Genomic DNA, 21908 nt, shown 5'->3' on the forward strand with positions numbered 1-21908 from the left:
GTATAAGCTTGTCGAAGTGTCTATTTTGGCCTCTTCCCAAGAAATAGGATAGCTAGTATCAATTTCTTCATCACGTTTAAATAAAAACATTTCTAACATACTATTCTCCTTTAATGAATAATGCAATCAATAAATAAGTAAACGAACTAGAAAAAAAAGACAAATAAAAATCCTAATTCCACAATAACAGTATTCACGTAGAAATTTCATTGACTTTGGCCCTAGGCCTGGCATGGCCAAACGCGTAAGGCGTGCGACTTGTAATCCGAAAGTCACTGGTTTGAATCCCCGTCACACCAAACATGCTAGCCCTTTCAGCCGTGGGAGTGTTATAATGTTACGATCAATCCCACTATTCTTTGCTAAAAAAGTAACCTAAGAGCTGGCAGTAGGTGGTGGCGACTAACTGCCTTTCCTCTGGTCTTGCACTGATAAATGAGGGACGGTTAGCGCAGAGAGTCTGAGTGTAGCTTTATGCGAAATTCAAAACAAACAAGCAATCATTCACTTGTTAGATTACGAGATTACAAATCATAGGATCGCAATTTACTTAATTCTGTGCACAACAACTGTCTATAACTTACGTACTCTGGTGAAACATTAATGATATCTGTATGTCACCGCTAGGGGAGACTGACATTCAAAATAAACCTGATCATCTATTAAGTGATTTATCGTTTCACATATAAGTAAGCATTCATAGATAAACTAAACAATAGAAGGAATAACAAAAGGACGAGAAACAAAACCACAACCAAATAGAAACATAACTCGTTATCTCACAGTCTCATACACTCAACATGTTTCGACATGTTTACTGCGTCATCTTCGGTAGTGCAGTGTTTTGTGAGAATAAGACGTATTTATACACTTAGAAGTTAAAAACATAATACAATTTACATATTAAAGAATTTCAAGCCATCTACTGACAACATTTCTATCACATCCATCGTACTTAATCAATACTTTAAATTTACTTTTTTTAAATCAGTTCAATAGATTCATACTAATAACATGTTGATCTGTGCAAAAATAACAGTTTTACCTATTGAATTATGTATTTAGTGTCATTAATGCGTTTGGTTAAAAGCGAAATAGTAATATTATTGTTTTTAGCATTTCATTTATGTTCATCCATTCTCTATCGCCTCCTAGTGGCACAGTGGTATGTCTGTGGACTTTCACACTAAACATCGGGTTTCGATACCCGCGGTGGGCAAAGCACAGATAGCCCATTGTGTAGCTTTGTGCTTAATTCTAAACAAACAAAAACCATTCTGTATTTTAAATTTGTTTTAATTAATGTTAGTTTTCTCTATCTGCTTCGATATCCGGTCAATAATTTTCAGCTTTTTCACGGTTTAATTTAACTTAATATCTTTTTTTCTTCGCTCAACTCTAATTTTGTGCTGATATTTATTTTGGCTAAAATTCTTGCTCTTGTAATAACCTAACTTTCCGTTTCTGATTGAGAATCTAAATTCTTACCGATTATTAAATGCCTATTCGAATTTCTTCTTTGCATTAAATTATATTGTATTTCTCTATATTCCTTTTTCGTTTATTCGTTTGTAGTTATGCACAAAGCTACTTAATAGGCTATCTATCTTCTGCTCACCTGGAGTATCGAAGCATAGTTTCTAGCGCTGTAAGTCCTCAAACATACCGCTGTGTCACTAGGAGTCATATTCCTTTTTAACTTTAGCATATATATAATACGATTTGAGAAGAAATTGGTAACTTTTGTCTCCTACAAGTACGTTATCAGATATTCCAGTTTTATCCTGTTTTTTAGACGCCTACTGTTTTTTCACCTATTTCTACTCCCGGTGTCAGAGCATCATCTATCCTTTAAAATGTACTGGTTTTCAGATGCTTTATTATACATTGATGACTTTTTACTAATAGCTGATGTACTTACCTTCGTGTGAAACAATAATTAACACGATTGAACTATATTGGCAACATTGAGAGTGTTAAAATGTTATAAGCTCACCTGGAAATTCCATAGTAAATCTTTTTGCATGAGAAATAACTATAACGTGGATTTCTCAAGTTAATATACTGCGACGTAATAAAACAATTTCAAAATTAGAATCACTGACAAATCTCTTGCAGGATCTTTTCATCTGGGAAGAGTTGCAACTCAGATTTTATACCCTTAAACATTTCTTAAGATTTTTTTTACCTCCTCAGAGAAATTCTCCAAGACATCGTTTTAGCTTAATTTTATGACATTCATACTTGTGAAATTTGACCCTTGCTTAGTGTTTTTTTAACTTATTCAGTCCATGAGTCAGATTATTTTGTTCGTGAGAACTAGTATTAAGACAATGTTTGGATGTGAGTTACTAGTTTTTTTATTGCTTTTTTTTTTGGGGGGGGAGTATTTTTAGACCATCGACCCTGTTGAATTATTAGACATGTTGCAATGCTGCTAGTTGGTTATTTTGCCAGGGTCATTAAAGCCATCTACGTGTTGAGATTTCTCACCATTACTGTAGATGTGTGCAGCTGGAAGAATGTAGTGCGCTGGACTTGATTGGTTGTTGTGCGGTCGCGCAACTTAGAAGAAACTCGGCCCTTATATCTCTCGAGGTAATCCATGTGAAGTAATTTCACCAGCTTTCAATACGACTTGCAAATAACTTATATAAACTGATGCTCTTACAGTATTAATTTATCCTTATTTCGAAGGTGACCTTGAATGAGCAACATTAATAAATATAACTAAGTTATTAAGACAGTGATTGGTTATACATCCACAGTTTTACTTTCGGTACATATCCAAGGAAAGGCACAGAACACAAGAAAACACACTACATCGGTTTTGGAGCTTCTATTTGTGAAGCTTCCCCGCCGTAGTCCTTCTCTTCTATCCACTACTTGGAATACAGAAGTATTTCCATGGAGACTTGCAACCAATGGAAGTACTGCTATTAAAGTTTGAGAACCAAGACTTCACTGACGATCTTGAAGTTGACTGATTCTTCAGTATTCCACCTCAATGGTTTGGACACTAGAGTAAAAGAGCCACTATTGTTATATCTATTAAGTCTTGACCTCACTGGGATGACTGCATAGCCATAGCTGAAGTCAAAATTTACTCTGGATCCAAAAAATGACGAGCACCTACAGTTATTTTTACATATTGTATACGTTTTCCATATGGATGTAAAACTAAATGATACGTTACATTTAATTTCAAATGTTAACCGAATTCCGGCCACGACCATGGTTCGCCTTCTTCCAAACTCTATTCCATTTGACATTCGGATAATTATTTTCTATTTTAAGCTTATATTTAATTAATAGTATGTTGTCGACTTTATGCTTGGAATTTTCATGATATTAACGTCTTTAACTGTTGGAATTATTGTCTTAAATTAAATATTTGAATTAACTAGGAGTATTCATTGGATTTATAATTTGTAGAATCGTTCTGCTACTTCTACAATATTTGCTAGTATTTGAGACCCAGTAACTATGTTTCCAAATAGGCACCTGAATGACCTAAGTATATTATGGAACATGTGAAATGGGTTTAGACAGCTCTTAAGTGGATTATTTAAAGAGTGGTGTTAGTCTCTACCTAATTTTCATGTGAAAATTTGCTTTTATTATAAATAATGCCTTCTGATTTGGAACTTCATTTCTTTTCACAACAGTTTTTGGAAAGTACGTGACAAATATCTTATGAAATAAGTTCTTTTCAAAATAGCAAAATATACCACGTGGTCAGGGCGCTCGACTGGCAATCTGTGGATAACAAGTTCTAATCCCCGTTACCGAAGATGTTCATCTTTTCAAACGCGAGATAGTTATATCGTAACGGTTAATCCCAGTATTCGTTGATAAAAAGAAGCCCAAGAATTGACTGTGGGTAGTGATGACTAGCTGCCTTTCCTCTAGTCTTACATTACCAAATTATGGAAGGCTAGCGCAGATAGCCCTCGTGTAGCTTTGTGTGAAATTCAAAACCAAGCGAAACTTTTTTTTTTTATAACCAATTCATTATTTTTACAAGAGATTACTTTAAAAATTATTTCCATGTTCAGTTTACCTTTAACAAAAAAGGACTTTCTTCAAACCTTTCGCTCTGAAGGAAACTTCACAGATCATTTTACTTGCTTAGTTTTATGTAGTTGTATAATGAATTCTATATATTTATTTACTCATAATTAATATGTCTAAAATTTGTGTCTTCTACTAATAACACTGCACAACAAAGTTTGTGCTTCTTGAACACTGTTGGTTGTTCCTTATAGACTTTTAGCTGCTGATCACGAAAATCACATCCAAATTTGCCCATCATGTACCGTTTCATCGAAATCTTCAGTTTCACCAGGACATTGCTACAATGGTAAAACGATATCAGGGCAACTGGAATCCGTCAATGCTTGCTGACTACAGGAGCAAAACACTTTTAATTATGTTGATCTTAATAGCGTATTAGAAACATAAACGCAATTAAATACGTTATTGCCGGTAAACAGTTAACTGTCTATTTCTCAGAGTTCCTACGTGATAAAGCAAAACCAAAACTATATTTGTACATACCCACCAGGTACCTGTCACAATCAGCAAAAACTTTTCAGGAAATAAAAGTTTTCAAAAACATTGTTGTGCAGTGTCATCATTATAATCATTTTTAAATCCTGTCAAAATGCTGACGTTATTTCGTAGATTTAAATATACTTACGAGAAACATTTACGTAAATTTTTAATTAGAAAACTTCTATATTCTAGCCCCTCCACGACCCTTGCGGAATGTGACATAGTATTTAATGTGTCGCATTGTGAATTTCAAGCCGCATCGTTCTCTCGTCGTTGCAGAATCAAAGTCGTGCATCGCGCTTATCAACTATGAGTGTGTTATAAGAGTAACAGTACTAGCCATATCCTGTTATTAGGTTAGAGTAGCCTAATATGTTGACAGTTGCCTTCTCTCTTTGTTGCTTCAAAATGTAGACTCGTAAAGCAGATATCCCTGGTGTAGTTTTGCGTAGTAATTTCAAACTAACCAAACTTTTCTGTAACACAGTAACTACTAGATGATGAGTAGTATCTTTACAGATGCCCGGCATGGTCAGGTGGGCTAAGGTGTTCGACTCGTAACCTTAGTGTCGCGAGTTCGAATCCCCATCGCACCAAACATGCTCGCCATTTCAGCCGTGGGGGCACTATAATGTGACAATTAATCCCACTATTCGTTGGTAAAAAAGTAGCCCAAGAGTTGGTGGTGGGTGGTGATGACTAGCTACCTTCCCTTTAGTCTTACACTGCTAAATTAAGGACGACTAGCGCAGATAGCCCTCGTGTAGCTTTAAATTAAAAACAAGCTTTAAAAAATAATTAAATACAATTTTAATTTGGATGTGTGTGCGTGTGTATATTATCTATATGAATGGGTTCTTTCCCCGTCTTACCCCAGCTAGTACAGTGGAAGACTACGGATTTTCGACGCGAAAATGAGAGGTTCGATTTCCCTCGGTAAACTCAGCAGATAGTTCGATGTGGCTTTGCTGTAAGAAAAATACAATCACTGAATAAATTTTATTGGCCCTCATAACACGAAACATGCTCGTTCTTTCAACCGTGGGAGCATCATAATGTGATGTTCAATCCCACTATTGGTTGATAAAAGAGTAGCCCAACAGCTGGCGGTGGATGGTGATGACTAGCTGTCTTCCCTTTAATCTTACACTGCTAAATTAGGGACGACAGTGCAGATAGCCCTCATATAGCTTTGCGCGAAATTTAAAAGCAAATAAACAAACTATCGTCTCACAGAACAATATTTACTCATAAAAATTAGTCGCCAGAATATAAGTTGACTTTTCTCGCTCTACTCCAGTTTTCTTTCTTTCTCTCTCTCTAGAATAGATAGATAATTTCCAGTGGTTTACTGTAACTTATTTATATATGACAGTGATATCGTTAAGATGAATATGGTTTTAACATCCTTCTAGGAACATAATTTACGTACCCACAACGTTTCTTTTCTTTTCAGAATTTTCTCACTCGAAGCATTCTTCAGAATACAGAAGTATTTCAAGAGAGATAAAATATTACAATGTCGAAGAACAGCGTTCCTAAAACGTATCACTCCTACATCATCTGGTTAAAGCGTTCGACTCTCAGCCTACTGATCAAGGAATTGAAATAAGTCGCTGAACGTATTCACCATTTCAGCCGTGAGGTTGTTATTATATGATGGTCAATTGTACTATCCATTGGTAAAAATGTAATTCAATTGTTGGCAGTAGATGATTTTCACTAGCTGCTTTCTCTCTAGTATATCACTTCAAAATTAGGGACAACCAACTGAAATAAGTCTCAGTAGCTTTGGACAAATATTCAACAAACTAATGCCATTCTGTAGATTTGTACATCCAATATGTAACCATGGCCATATGAGTTCAAACACTTTGTTTTAATTCCGGGATCATATGCAAAATATTCCATATAATCAGTCAACTATTCTCCGACAATATTGGACCCCTAGTGGCACCACAACATGTCTGCAGACTCACACAGCTAAACACTGGGTTTCGATTCCCTTTTTGCTTAATTGTAACAAAAAAAGAAAATCGATGACTTGCTTTTAAAAAAATATATGATATGCCTTTTAACATCCAATATTTCTGTTGATACTTCGACTAAGAAAACGCTCAGAGAGACGGCTAGTAGAGATAGCCCTCGAGTAGCTTTGTGCGAAATTCAGAAACAAACAAAGAAACCAATTCATTATTTGCATTGTCTTCTTCTAGACAATAAAGGTTCGATATTTGACATTTTCAATATCTTCACATATATCAATATTTTTGTTTCAAATTTACGTGTAAGTGTGACGTTTATTTACAATTCTAAACTGACAAAGTTTACGAGGCAGAAGAATGTGAGAACATTACTTTCGGATAATCTTAGTATTTTGTTTTAGTTTCTTAACACAAACGATTAGTTTCGTTTCAAAATATATATTGTTACAAAGCGTAAATGTTTTTCGGATTTCATTTTATTATAATGTTAACTGTTTATGACAATCTGTCTATCACAATGGCTATTGATTGTTTAAAAGTCATAAAATTATGTTTTATTACTCTTTGTAACTCATTGAATTCTAAGTTAATAAATAAGATATTAAACTCTCAAACTCCTTTTTAACGTAAAACATTGAAATTAAATACAGCTTATACGTAAAATTCATATGTGAAAAAAGACTAATAAACACAGAATTAATTTTGGGAAACACAAAAGCATTGTAGCAAAGAATTATATAACATTCGTATTTACTCCCAAATTTTATAGTTAATACCAGTTGTATTGGTGGCATTCTAACACGTTCCTCAGGAGCCAAAGGGTGCTTTACACTACAATTTGTTTGATATTAAAATAAGTTCAATCCATAAATTCTTAAAGAAAGTGATTTTGGATGTATCTTTTCGAGACACGTTTTGTTTGTTAATTTACAAATATTTAAGTAAAAATATAACATTCTTAGGACCCCATACCAGCTAGTACTAAGGCCTACCCACTGAGAGTAAAATCAGTATACATAAATAAAACCACGTTTGGCAACCTTTTATGCTTCTGCTATCACATTTTTATGCCTAACTTTCAACTGAGATCCGAACTATTTCACCTACGATTCTGTAAGGAAGATTGAAGCATCACGATAGTCAGCAGTATAATAAACAAACAGGAACACTTGAAAAGCAGTACAGGCATAATATTGTACTCAACTTGCTACACAATATATACCTTGGTGGATCTAAACGGTTCCTGAATACCTCCGTTTTGTTTACAGACTTCCATGCTTCTCGGAATACACTGACGACTTTCAGTCACCTTGTCACAGACCAAACTTTAAAATAACGCGGGAAATGTTTTCTTTTTAGGCAACACAAATGTAAAAAAAAATCAGTTCAATTTTTAAAAGATGGGATTACAATAATCACAATAGTCAAGTTAGAAGGATGGAGTTACACTGCTGTGACGTTATATACAGGATCGAGCTTTTTACCAAATACAGTGCATGCCATAACTGTTTCAAGTGGCAAAAATGCCACATTTTTTAGACTTGTAAATAGACACAAATACTTTTATCTCACACTAAAAGCAGGAACTAAAAGTGATAAAATTATAGCTGTTAGTTTTCTTGTTGTTGAAGAGGAGAACAACAAAAAACAAAATTCCTCTGGTAGAAACTAATACGCATTAGGAAAAGTTACAAGTTTGACGATTATATATATTGTAGATATAATTGTAAATTGGTAAATTACCATCACTTGTATAAAATCGGTAACTTAAGATTTTAGGGAGAGTTGGAAAACTTGAAATGTACTCGTCTAATAGGTGGAACATCTGTGTTGTTAACTTTCCTTACAGCTTGAATTCGAATTGTTGTTTAGGCGGAATCTTATTTTCAAACAATCAATTACACTTCGAATACTTGTTTGTCTCTGTTTCAACTCTTTAATTTGACATACCATCAACAGTCACATTTTTGCATATTACCAACAGCCAGAGGAATAGAAAACTTTCATCATGCCTTCTCAGACCTTCCTCGCAACTTTCTCTGAAACATTTCTCGTTTACAGCCAAAATAGACGAACAGACAAAGACTGGAATTGGTTTTGAAGAAAGATTAACAAAATTGATAGATGCCTGTTTTGGGAGCTTGAGAATGTTTGTGCAGCCCTGCACGTTAGAATAATTAGCTGCAGTGACTATAATCGTGTTTAAAAACGTTGACTACCGTAACATTATTAAATGAAAAATAACAAAGTAAAATAAATATATTTCTTAAATTGAGAAAAGAAACAAAAACGTGAATACAGTGTCTATACGAAAAACATGCAATTATGAATTTATACTGATAAAATTAACATTTTAACTGATTTACGTAGAGATAGTGTACTTTTATAATCTCATTGTACATATAATAAAACGAAGTTGAAATCTTTGCACATCTGTCGCTTCCTAGCGCCAAAATGTCTAATAAATTGAAATAAATTATTCATTCTTTGGCTGTGTTGCAAGTATTTAAAGAAACTGATCAATTTTGAAAACTTTGCATATGTAGGGTTTCTCAGATTATGAGGTTCATTATGCTGTCATCATTCAGGAGACGTGCTATGAAAATCATTGGAAAAAGAGGAACTTTTCTCGTCACATAATGGATTGAATATATAAAATCATACATAATTTGTGTAGAAAAGTTTGTTGTTTCTTTAAGCACAAAGCTACACAATAGGCTAACTATGCTCTGCCCACGACGGGTATCGACAACCGGGTTCTAGCGATGTGAGTCTGCGGACATACTTCTGTGCTACTGAAGGGAGAGTTATAAAAGTAAATTAGAAATATAATATTGATGTAGTACCTCTTTACTTTGTGTTCAGGCGTTGAGTAATAATTTATGTTTTATATATGAAAACACATAAAATCATATGTAAGTTTATTTAACTACCTTATAAAAAATTATATGACGACTGGCAGAAAAAAAAATCACCTTTATAAATTCATTGTAAATAGGCATTCTTAAGTAATATATGGCCATGTATTGTTTAATTATTAATGTACTAGGCTATGAATCCAAAAGTATAAAGGTTGTGACCGGTTGTCATATAAAACACGAGTTTTGAAACTGTTATTTGTGTTATAAGAGTGGCATTCTTTCCTACTATTTAATTAGAGTAGCCTGAGAATTAACGATGGGTGCTACTGAGTAGCTTACTTCCTTCTCTCTAGTTAATCAGTGAAAAATATGGATGGCTAATGAAAATATTCCTTTTTTAACTTTGCGCAAAAACCCAAAACAATCAATTGGTTACGTGGTAGTCAATTCTTTATTTGATGAAGGAAATAAGTCTGTATTACATCTCTAGACGGTATTATTAATTTTATTTTATGATTAATTATTATGTAATGGTTACTCACTCAATATATTTAGTGCAAAACTGGAGAAAATGTTAAAAATATTTCTTTTCCATTCTTCGCTAGAAAAATTAACAAACTGATTGTAAATTTGATATTAATGTATTATAATGAACCGTACGATTAAAACTTAAGAAATTTTCAAATCCAATGTTTTATGTTTCTGTGTTTACAAAATTATAATGTTCAAGCCTGTTCGATAGTTACTCTAAAACAACGCAACTGCAAACGAATACGTGATTGAAAAACTGTGTGTTCTGTAGATGTGAATCCAGCAACTGTATCATCAACATACCTGTACCAGTTTAGCGATGGGTATAAGGCTGAAATGATCGCTTGAGGTCCAATCTGTGTCATAAAATTGTTGGCTAGATCTGGTGACACGGGATTCCCATATTTGGGCCATTTAACTCGATACACCCCAACATTAAGTTCATCTTTGAACAGAAAAAAAATAACCAAATAGCCTTTTTAACCTCAAGATCACTAGAAATGTTACACAATTCAAAACAGAAATCCACAGCAAAATCACCCATACTGATTATACATTCCTGGGACTCCAGCATATGAAACAAAAAACAAAATTCAACATATTAAGAAACCAAATAAACACAGCCACAAAACTGTGTTCACCTGATAAAATTAATGATGAAATCAACAAAATAAAACAACACTTCATCAACATCAACAAATTTCCTCAAAAACCATGGAAAAATTATACACATAACACCTTACACCAACAACAAACAAACAACAATAAATTCCAAGATACAACAAATTACAAATCCTTATACTGCTGCATATCATATGTTCCTGACATCAGCGATAAAATAACCCACCTTTGAAAACACTTATAACAAAACACAACATTTCAGTAAACACCAAATTTATTTGTTTGTTTGTTTTGGAATTTCGCACAAAGTTATTCGAGGGCTATCTGTGCTAGCCGTCCCTAATTTTGCAGTGTAAGACTAGAGGAAGGCAGCTAGTCATCACCACCCACCGCCAACTCTTGGGCTACTCTTTTACCAACGAATAGTGGGATTGACCGTCACATTATACGCCCCCACGGCTGGAAGGACGAGCATGTTTATGCGACGCGGGCGCGAACCCGCGGATTACGAGTCGCACGCCTTACGCGCGCTAGGCCATGCAAGGCCTACACACCAACTTTATTCAAAAAACAAGTACAGAACTAAAGTCTATACCATGTAAAATCTACACTGACAAATTCAACACAAACATAATTTATAAAATACAGTGCAACAGCTACCACAACTTCTATATTAGAGAAACAAACAGAAAATGAAAACTAGATTCAAAGAACATAAAAAAGACACCTTCACACCTTTTGAACACTGCAACTCAAATAAACACAAACATAACCGTAGAAAACACCCAGATATTAAGTAGGGAAACAAATATAAACAAACACAAAATCAAAGAAACCCTACTTATACAAATTAAAACCAAAATTAAACTAATATAAAGGAACACCTTTATTCCAGTACTAATTAGTAACCTAACATCCAACTTCGACGCCCTTTACAACCGGTACCCGCGTTTATACTCGTCCCTAGAGACATGTGTCCGGCAACGGTCACTTACAAACTCTTTCTTAACCTGAAGATGACCTAAAAATGTTATTCTCTCCTTATTAATGTGTTAATATCCATACCAGCCGTTCTGAGATACACTACTGAGTGTCAATATCCGTATTGAAAAAAGTAAATCTCACTTAAGCACGCCTCAGAAATGATGTTATATTACGCCTTTGACGAATAAGCGTGAAGCATCCACAAATATAACAGAAAGCGTCCGGCTTGTTCTCACATTGACGTCTCCTTGTAGCCATGATCAGATCTGAAACAAAATCTAAACAATTTTAATATCTCTGTTGATAACATAAACGTGTAAGTAATTAACACGTTTCCTGCGATGGGACCCACCGGTGTCCCACTATTGTCTTACCTTTAACTAAGTTGCAGGCAAGAGACAAGTGTAACGACAACCTCACGTTATCATAGCTCATGCAGCACTGAAGCTGACAGATGTACAAGAGCATCGCAGCAGTTGCCGGTTTGCCAATATAGGCATCGCAGGAAACGTGTTAATTTGACCACAAATGGCTAGAATGAAAAACTTAAAATTGCATTAAAACTAGAGCATGTAGAGCTGAACCGTTTTCATATTTGAATTTAGCAGGTCACAAAGGGTAAGAATAAGTAAAAAAAATCTTATGCAACTGAGATTTCGAAAAAATTTGTTGACCTGTGTTATTAATGTACTAGGCTATGAATCCAAAAGTATAAAGGTTGTGACCGGTTGTCATATAAAACACGAGTTTTGAAACTGTTATTTGTGTTATAAGAGTGGCATTCTTTCCTACTATTTAATTAGAGTAGCCTGAGAATTAACGATGGGTGCTACTGAGTAGCTTACTTACTTCTCTATAGTTAATCAGTGAAAAATATGGATGGCTAATGAAAATATTCCTTTTTTAACTTTGCGCAAAAAACCCAAAACAATCAATTGGTTACGTGGTAGTCAATTCTTTATTTGATGAAGGAAATAAGTCTGTATTACATCTCTAGACGGTATTATTAATTTTTATTTTATGATTAATTATTATGTAATGGTTACTCACTCAATATATTTAGTGCAAAACTGGAGAAAATGTTAAAAATATTTCTTTTCCATTCTTCGCTAGAAAAATTAACAAACTGATTGTAAATTTGATGTTAATGTATTATAATGAACCGTACGATTAAAACTTAAGAAATTTTCAAATCCAATGTTTTATGTTTCTGTGTTTACAAAAATTATAATGTTCAAGCCTGTTCGATAGTTACACTAAAAACAACGCAACTGCAAACGAATACGTGATTGAAAAAACTGTGTGTTCTGTAGATGTGAATCCAGCAACTGTATCATCAACATACCTGTACCAGTTTAGCGATGGGTATAAGGCTGAAATGATCGCTTGAGGTCCAATCTGTGTCATAAAATTGTTGGCTAGATCTGGTGACACGGGATTCCCCATATTTGGGCCATTTAACTCGATACACCCCAACATTAAGTTCATCTTTGAACAGAAAAAATAACCAAATAGCCTTTTTTAACCTCAAGATCACTAGAAATGTTACACAATTCAAAACAGAAATCCACAGCAAAATCACCCATACTGGATTATACATTCCCTGGGACTCAGCATATGAAACAAAACAAAAATTCAACATATTAAGAAACCAAATAAACACAGCCACAAAACTGTGTTCACCTGATAAAATTAATGATGAAATCAACAAAATAAAACAACACTTCATCAACATCAACAAATTTCCTCAAAAAACCCATGGAAAAAATTATACACACACACTTACACCAACAACAAACAAACAACAATAAATTCCAAGATACAACAAATTACAAATCCTTATACTGCTGCATATCATATGTTCCCGACATCAGCGATAAAATAACCCACCTTTGAAAAACACTTATAACAAAACACAACATTTCAGTAAACACCAAATTTATTTGTTTGTTTGTTTTGGAATTTCGCACAAAGCTATTCGAGGGCTATCTGTGCTAGCCGTCCCTAATTTTGCAGTGTAAGACTAGAGGGAAGGCAGCTAGTCATCACCACCCACCGCCAACTCTTGGGCTACTCTTTTACCAACGAATAGTGGGATTGACCGTCACATTATACGCCCCCACGGCTGGGAGGGCGAGCATGTTTAGCGCGACGCGGGCGCGAACCCGCGGATTACGAGTCGCACGCCTTACGCGCTAGGCCATGCCAGGCCCACACCAACTTTATTCAAAAAACAAGTACAGAACTAAAGTCTATACCATGTAAAATCTACACTGACAAATTCAACACAAACATAATTTATAAAATACAGTGCAACAGCTACCACAACTTCTATATTAGAGAAACAAACAGAAAATGGAAACTAGATTCAAAGAACATAAAAAAGACACCTTCACACTATTTTGAACACTGCAACTCAAACAAACACAACATAACCGTAGAAAACACCCAGATATTAAGTAGGGAAACAAATATAAACAAACACAAAATCAAAGAAACCCTACTTATACACAAATTAAAACCAAAATTAAACTAATATAAAGGAACACCTTTATCCCAGTACTAATTAGTAACCTAACATCCAACTTCGACGCCCTTTACAATCCGGTACCCGTTTATACTCTCGTCCCTAAGACATGTGTCCGGCAACGGTCACTTACAAACTCTCTCTTTCTTAACCTGAAGATGACCTAAAATGTTATTCTCTCCTTATTAATAAAAGTGTTAATATCCATACCAGCCGTTCTGAGATACACTACTGAGTGTCAATATCCGTATTGAAAAAAAGTAAATCTCACTGGAAAGCTTCGCACATAACAACAAAACAAATGGATTATCTGCATTTTGTCTATCGGGAGGAATCGATCACCGAATTTCATGTTGTACATACATTACCTTACCGCTTATCCACCGAGAGACATATTAACGATCATAACTTGTTTTACTTACCACTTATAAAAAGAAATGTCGTGCCTTCAGAATAATAAGTAAAACAGATAATAAGCAATAGAAACTTAAAATTATTTTAAAGCCAAATCAGAGACAATTCTCTTTTGTAAAATAATTCATTAAAACGTTTTTAAATCATTTAAAACGCACTTTGCTAAATTTTATGGCTTCGTGTGTACGTTATTGTTAATTTCGGTTTTATACATTCTAGTGTTATTTACAATTCATTATCTTACAATGTGCATCACTGTTTAATTCCACGATGGTCTGGGAACTCGACTAGCAATCTGTGGGTCATACATTCAAATCCAACCATCATAAATGCCTGCCCTTTTCTGCCGTGGGGAAGGTTATAATGTACAGTCAGTTAAATTTATTTTACTTTGCAAATCGTTTCTTACGACATGAAATGTGTATTCATTCAAACACCTGAGTCATATTGTTAGACATGTTAACAATGTCAAGAATAATCATAAGAGAAACTCACTTCCAGTAAATTCGACTTTACTTTCCATTCCAAAATTTGTATTTCTTTTCTTTATTAATTTAAATATAATACATCGCTTTTGCGTCTTCATCACTGCTTTAAACCTATTCTGACATATTATAATACAATCGTTTGTGAAATTTTATTGCCATATTTCTATTTGCAAATAATTACAAAAACCAACTGCTATTTTGTTTACAATAAGCCAGAGCACAAACGGTCATACAACTGACACTAAAAACTATAAATTTATATTTAGAAGCGTTGGAAGGAATGTAGGAAAAGCGCTTCATGGTCACATTAGCGTGAATCTTTAAACCACGAGATCAAAAATTTTGGGTGCGGTTTTCCCAATTTTCTTCACATAACTGAAATTGTAATTTCAAAGTATGTATGAGATACAAACCTATTAGACGGTAACACTTCATATTAACCTAAGCTTATGTAAAAATATAAATTAATATATTTATCCCTTTAATGATAATTGGTAAAAGTGCAGAACTCTTTGTAAGTGAGCACATTCAGATCTCATCATCGTAACTGACGACAAACTGAAAATGTCGAGCTGACTGCCATCTATGATATATCATGAAAACTAAAACTCAATGCATTGGATTATTTAAAGAGATTTGTCATTTTAAAATAAATAATAAACGTTATTGAAATGGATGATGTGGCCCGGCATGGCCAGGTGGTTAAGGCACTCGACTCGTAATCTGAGGGTCTCCGGGTTCGAATCCAAGTCACACCAAACATGCTCGCCCTTTCAGCCGTGGGGGCCTTATAATGTGACGACCAATCCCACTATTCGTTGGTAAAAGAGTAGCCCAAGAGTTGGAAGTGGGTGATGATGACTAGCTGCTTTCCCTCTAGTCTTACACTGCTAAAGTAGGGACGGCTAGTGCAGATAGCTCTCGAGTAGCTTTGCGCGAAATTCAAAACAAACAAACAAATGGATGACCTTGTAGATTTTATTCCACTTACGATTAGTTTCATTTTATGATATATTAAAATTACAAACAAACTGCACGCTTACATAAGAAAACATTAAAACATTTCGATGTGAAACCAAAATAAAAAAATTATTAACCATCACTTATGATGGAGAGTAACTATGTACAAATGATTGAACACTTTAACTACATACTGTTAACGCAGTTACTTAACTTTATATTTAGATTAATTTTTTTGAATTAATTTCTTAAAGCTGTTACATAAATAACCTTATTTCAACCTCTAACTAAATCTTCAATGTCTGGAATTTTCCGGAAAATTGTTATTTTAAAATATTTTATTTAACAATCACGATAAACACATATGAACAAAAACATCTTTTCAATACCTGCATGAAGGTGAAAGAATGCCTTAAACACTGAAACTGTCTAACACAGCAAGTTCTATAACATTTTCATTAGTACGTTGTTTGACAAAAGTCCATTTGTGTATAGCTGATGAACCGCTCAAACAAACCTAGGAATCTAACATTAGGACCCTATGTGAGTAGCAGAAAGCTGTCTGATTTTGGATATGACCCCGTATGTTGCTTCTCAGCGACTCCTATTTTTCTCGTCTTCTGAAAGGTACGTCACCTAATAATATTATTAAAAAGTGGCAAATTACTGGAGGTTGAAATGTTATCTCATGTTATCCAGCTATCTCAAATAATCCCAAATTACGATATCCCTAAATTTAGCATCAGAATAAGCGAAATGACTCGTTTGTGACAGAGATGGCAAATATATTGTGTTTGATATATTATTTCTGACACATTATTTTTCGTTAATATATTTATAGAATTACTTCAAATTACATATCTGTTTTTCAATATTTTTTTACTTTAAGTAATTTAAAACATTTTTATTAGTTCATGTCTTTGTAACTCTGACTTCCAATATTACTTAGAAGCTAGAAAAATTAAAACCCACCACAGAACTCCAGATGTTGAAATCTATTATTTCTTTTATTTTTGCATCTTGTTTGTTTTTGAATTTCGCGCAAAGCTACTCCAGGGCTATCTGCGCTAGCCGTCCATAATTTAGCAGTGTAAGACTATAGGGAAGGCAGCTAGTCATCACCACCCACCGCCAACTCTCGGGCTACTATTTTACCAATGAATAGTGGGATTGACAGTCACATTATAATTCCCTCACAGATGAAAGGGCGAGCATGTTTGGCGCGACGGAGATGCGAACCCTCGACCCTCAGATTACGAGTCGCACGCCTTAACATGCTTGGCCGTGCCGGGCCTTTTGCATCTTTCTCAAGATATTAACTTTACACACATATTCCATTACAGTCGTTTACGGAATATTATTACTGTATTTCAATATGAGAATAATTATAAAAACCCAAAATTATTAAACCCCTTTTGTGTTAAATAATTATATGTTACGCCACACATGAAGTTAATAATTAAAGAATCGTTTTATGAATTTTTGAAAGCTTATTCAAAAGATTTAAAATAGCTAGGTAAAACCCAAGATTTTTCAACACATCTTGAATTTCTTTTCAAGATAAAAACCTCAAATTCAAAAATAAAGGTGATAAAACAGAGTCAAACTGACACGGTTAATCCAAAGACTCTTACCAGATCAGACACGTAGAAGGAGTGAAAAAGAAACAGAGTATAGCAAACTAAAGTGAAGTATTTGCTTCTGTTGGTGTGTATTTGACAAACAGGTCTTAAATTTACACATCACAAAAACAAGTTACTAATCCAGTCAGGCGAATAAAGCTCGAACATTTCCGACAACATAAAAACAATAAAATTTGATTGAGTAATCAACCGTACACTTTACTCTTAGTTTGCTACAGTTGTTACAAACTGAAAGGGTTGTAGAACTTTTTTATTTCACTTACCTGGATGCTCGTTAGTGTGTAAGTTTTACACAGATGTTTAGCTAACAGATCAAATCAATATTTTATGAAATGTGTCTTAGGAACACTAATTTGATTACACCAATAAATGTCCATTATTCTCCAAAATAGTACTTTCTTAAGGCTATGGTACAAATATATTTGTGTGTAGATTATGAAAACTTAAGAAAACTCACAATCAGCAATACTTTAGTGTAGAACGAATTAAAGTTCCTTTAACAAGGGGCTCGGCATGGCCAGGTGGTTAAGGCACTCGACTCGTGATCCGACGGTCGCGGGTTCGAATCCTACCAAACATGCTCGCCCTTTCAACTGTAGGAGCATTATAATGTGACGGTCAAAAGAGTACCCAATAGTTGGCGGTGGGTAGTGATGACGAACTGCCTTTCCTCTAATCTTACACTGCTGAATTAGAGACGGCTAGCGCAGATAGCCCTCATGTAGCTTTGCGCGAAATAAACAAAACAAAAATCAAATATTTAACAAGTGTAATTCTTACGATAAATGAATATAATAAAACAACTAAGATTTCCAACTACCCTCTTTACTACACTCGAGATTTTGTAATGAAATTTTGGTCAGGAACTTAAAAAGTATCTTTTAATATGGGTTTGTAGTAAATTATGCTTACTTTGAAGGAACAAAAATGTATTTAATCCTTTTGGATTTATTTACTGTTAAATTTCCATATTTTGAGCGTAAACTTTTATCATAAATTAAGTCTCTGTAACTAAATTAGATTTAGATTTATGAATTTTGGTGAACCACTGCCATTATTACTGTACCTATTACTGAAACCGGACTCAGACACCTCGATGGCATAGGGGTATGACTGCGGACGTAGAACGTGAGAAACCGTGTTTCAATACCCGTGTTGGGCAGTGTACAGATAGCCCTTTGTGTAGTTTTGTCTTTAATTTCAAACAAACAAACAAACCTTGAGTTCAAAAGACAATTAGAATTTCCTACTTTACACGTATTGTTTATTGTTAATTTGTTTAGAATTTTGTGCCTAACATTTGTCAAAAATTACTTTTTAACAAGTTCGATTTTTATTTACTTGGGATGTATGCAATCAATTATGTAAAGGCGAATAAAAATAAACTGAAATAGACACAAAGAAAAACATCTTATGTTTAGGAACAAGAACGAATGAAATGGGTTGAACAGCTACAGTATTTATTTCATGCTCAGAACTACAGCCAATCAGCATGATCCTCAATTTCAAAGTAACTAGTTTGCTGCGCCTTTCATTTAACGTTTCGGGAATAACGATTCCTTTGATTGGAAGATTTTATTTATTCATCATGGATCTTTTTTTATTTTACACGAGAGGGTTTTACCTTTAGAATCTCATGTTTTGTTAAGAAGTATTGTTGTGTGCTATAAGCCTTCTAGATCACAAAGACGATCGTAATTACATTTAGGTTTTATCGTTCACTCGATTAAAGTGAAACATTGCTTGTGGTGGTAAAATAAGTTATTGTGCGTCTGTGTGCGAAATCCTCTTCTGAAATCGAAGTTTGTAACACTGATTATGAGACAGTTTTTTTTAAGGTGTTTAGCAGCATATATATTAAGTTGAAATTGTATAAAATTTACCAGTAATCAGATACATTTTAGAAATATAATTCGTCAATTACATATCTAATAGCTGTAAGTATAAGTGAGAGGTTACATGTTAAAATATTAGATATAATTATAGATAATGCCTATATCTCGCCTGAAATTTTATAACAAATACAAAAGTAAGGATACCTAAAAATTATTTATTGTATGTAGTAACATATACATATTTGTGAAATAAATATATGTGCGAGTGTCCTCAAAATGTAGAAATAATGTATAATTTAGTGTTTTGTAATTTCGTGCATAACACAAACAATAACACACTGCATTAGTCATAGAAGGTTATGGTGTACGGTTCGTAAAATGTGTTGTGTATGCGTAACATGCATGGTATTACACTTCAAAAATTATAGCTAAGTTACTCTGTATCACTTTATAATTAGCAGAAAACTCAAGTTTTAGTTTAAATACTTTAAAACATCTTGATATCAACATGCAGCATACTTGTCATTTTCACGAGTTAGAAAATATATTTTTGTGGACGTTATTGAAAATAGGTTATTTTTAGCTAAACGTGAAAAGTTAATATTACATGATATGTACATCAGAATGAACATTTTTGTTACGAGTATTCAAAGCTTGAGAGACACGTCTAATAAGCAACAATGAAAAAACTCAAGTGTTGTGAAGATAAAAAATAAGTTTCTAACAGTCATCATTTCATTCTCTCTCGATGTAAAATGTTTTTCAGAAAAAAAGTTTAAATTGACTGTATAAGTGCCTCTAACCCGAAATTATCAAACCTTTATAAGAGTTAATGTGTTTATGGAAATATTTTTGCATTCAAAGTATTATGCAAAAGAGATTTATTTTACTGATTCATAAAACATATAACCGTAATAGTGAGGTACATTTATGTTCGCAAATGAATGCAGTTAGTAGAAATCACCAGTCCGTAACGGATGACTTACCCAACTAGGAGGCTAAAACAGCTATTAACAGCTTATTTGCTGAAAAAAAAAACGTACCTAATATGGGCTTATCTTGTTGAATGTACGTCAAATCGTTAGTGCTCATTGAACATCTTAGTGTGTAGTGGACAGAAGAGATAAGTATCTCACCAAACATGCTTATAGGAGTAACTTAATCTCTCCAATCGTTAAGTTATTCCGCTAGAATCTTGAAGTTATATTCACGAAGCATGATAAGCACGAAAGAAATGTCAGAAGACTGTAAAGTTCCACATTTTATATCTAACATTATTCCTTTAAATTATCTGTTTTACAGGGCATTAAACCGAACACATTAACTCTCACGCATGCACTTTAACACCTCTGTTTTGCGAGTTTATGAGAACGTATTTTTCAGAGATTTTTTATAAAGGTGACTGCTTTGACAGCACTATATTAATAACTATATTAACATACTGGGATTTCAGTTTCGTCTCTGCTGTAGAGTGCATTAATGTTTCGTACAGTAATGTACTGACGAACATTTTAAAGGCCAACTATAAACAGTCTGTCTAGTTACTTATTTTGCAGTACTAACAGCACAGAGTCGTACTGATTTTATAACAATGGAGTAAAATAATGGGGGGTGTTAATGAAAATTACTTTCTAAGACTCTCAAAAGCTATTACGCAAAATACCAAAAATGTAACTAAGTAGAAAATTTTTATCAGTCTTTTTTTATAAGAAGTAACACTAAGCTAAACCATTTAATGTCTTCAGTAACTAAAATAATAAAAATATATTATTGCACAAACATATTTAATTATTCATTGAATAGCAACAATGGAAAGCATTCAAACACGTACTTGTGAGTCGGTTATCAGTTTTGTTAGGCCCGGCATGGCTAGGTGGTTAATGCACTCGACTTGTAATATAAGGGTCGCGGGTTCGAATCCCCGTCACACCAAACATACTCGCCCTTTCAGCCGTGGGGGCGTTATAATATGGCGGTCAATCCCACTATTCGATGGTAAAAAAGTAGCCCAAGAGTTGGCGGTGGGAGGTGATGACAAGCTGCCTTCCCTCTCGTCTTACACTGTTAAATTAGGGACGGCTAGCGCAAATAGAACTCGTGTAGCTTTGCGCGAAATTCTAAACAAACCAAACCAATCAATATTGTTTCGTGTTTCAAAAGTATGAAGTAAGAATTTTCTGTTGCCCAATACGTTGCTTAATTTTTTTTGCTTGGAGCAGAAAGCCTTAATGTGCAAAGAAAAGGTAACTAAGACTTGTGGTATTTCACGTGTAAGCTGATAACTAGAATTTTCTGAGATTCGCTGCAAATGTCACAAGAAGTCAGCTCAAGTAGTTTGTTTTTGATAGAATATATTTTTCTTTATCTTTCTTTATTTATTTATCTATTTGCAGGTCTATTTGAGATACTGAAGAATGCTATATATCATCGAAAACGTCTTGAAGTGAGTATTTATAGAAAACAAAACATATTCTAACTCTTTTTGTTTTCCATACATTTCTT

General features: G+C 34.0%; 1 protein-coding gene across 2 annotated transcripts in view; it reads left to right on the forward strand.

Moving 5' to 3' along the window:
- The window catches only part of LOC143256860 (uncharacterized), a 128188-nt gene extending 121182 nt beyond the window's left edge, over window positions 1-7006 (forward strand). For both annotated transcript variants that reach the window (XM_076514653.1, XM_076514652.1), the window contains one exon: window positions 6014-7006. The gene's annotated coding sequence lies outside the window, so the exon portion shown is untranslated. The remainder of the gene's footprint in view (window positions 1-6013) is intronic.
- Window positions 7007-21908: the final 14902 nt, after the last annotated feature.

The sequence above is a fragment of the Tachypleus tridentatus genome, chromosome 7, assembly GCF_004210375.1.
Source record: "Tachypleus tridentatus isolate NWPU-2018 chromosome 7, ASM421037v1, whole genome shotgun sequence".
Classification (NCBI taxonomy): Eukaryota; Metazoa; Arthropoda; class Merostomata; order Xiphosura; family Limulidae; genus Tachypleus; species Tachypleus tridentatus.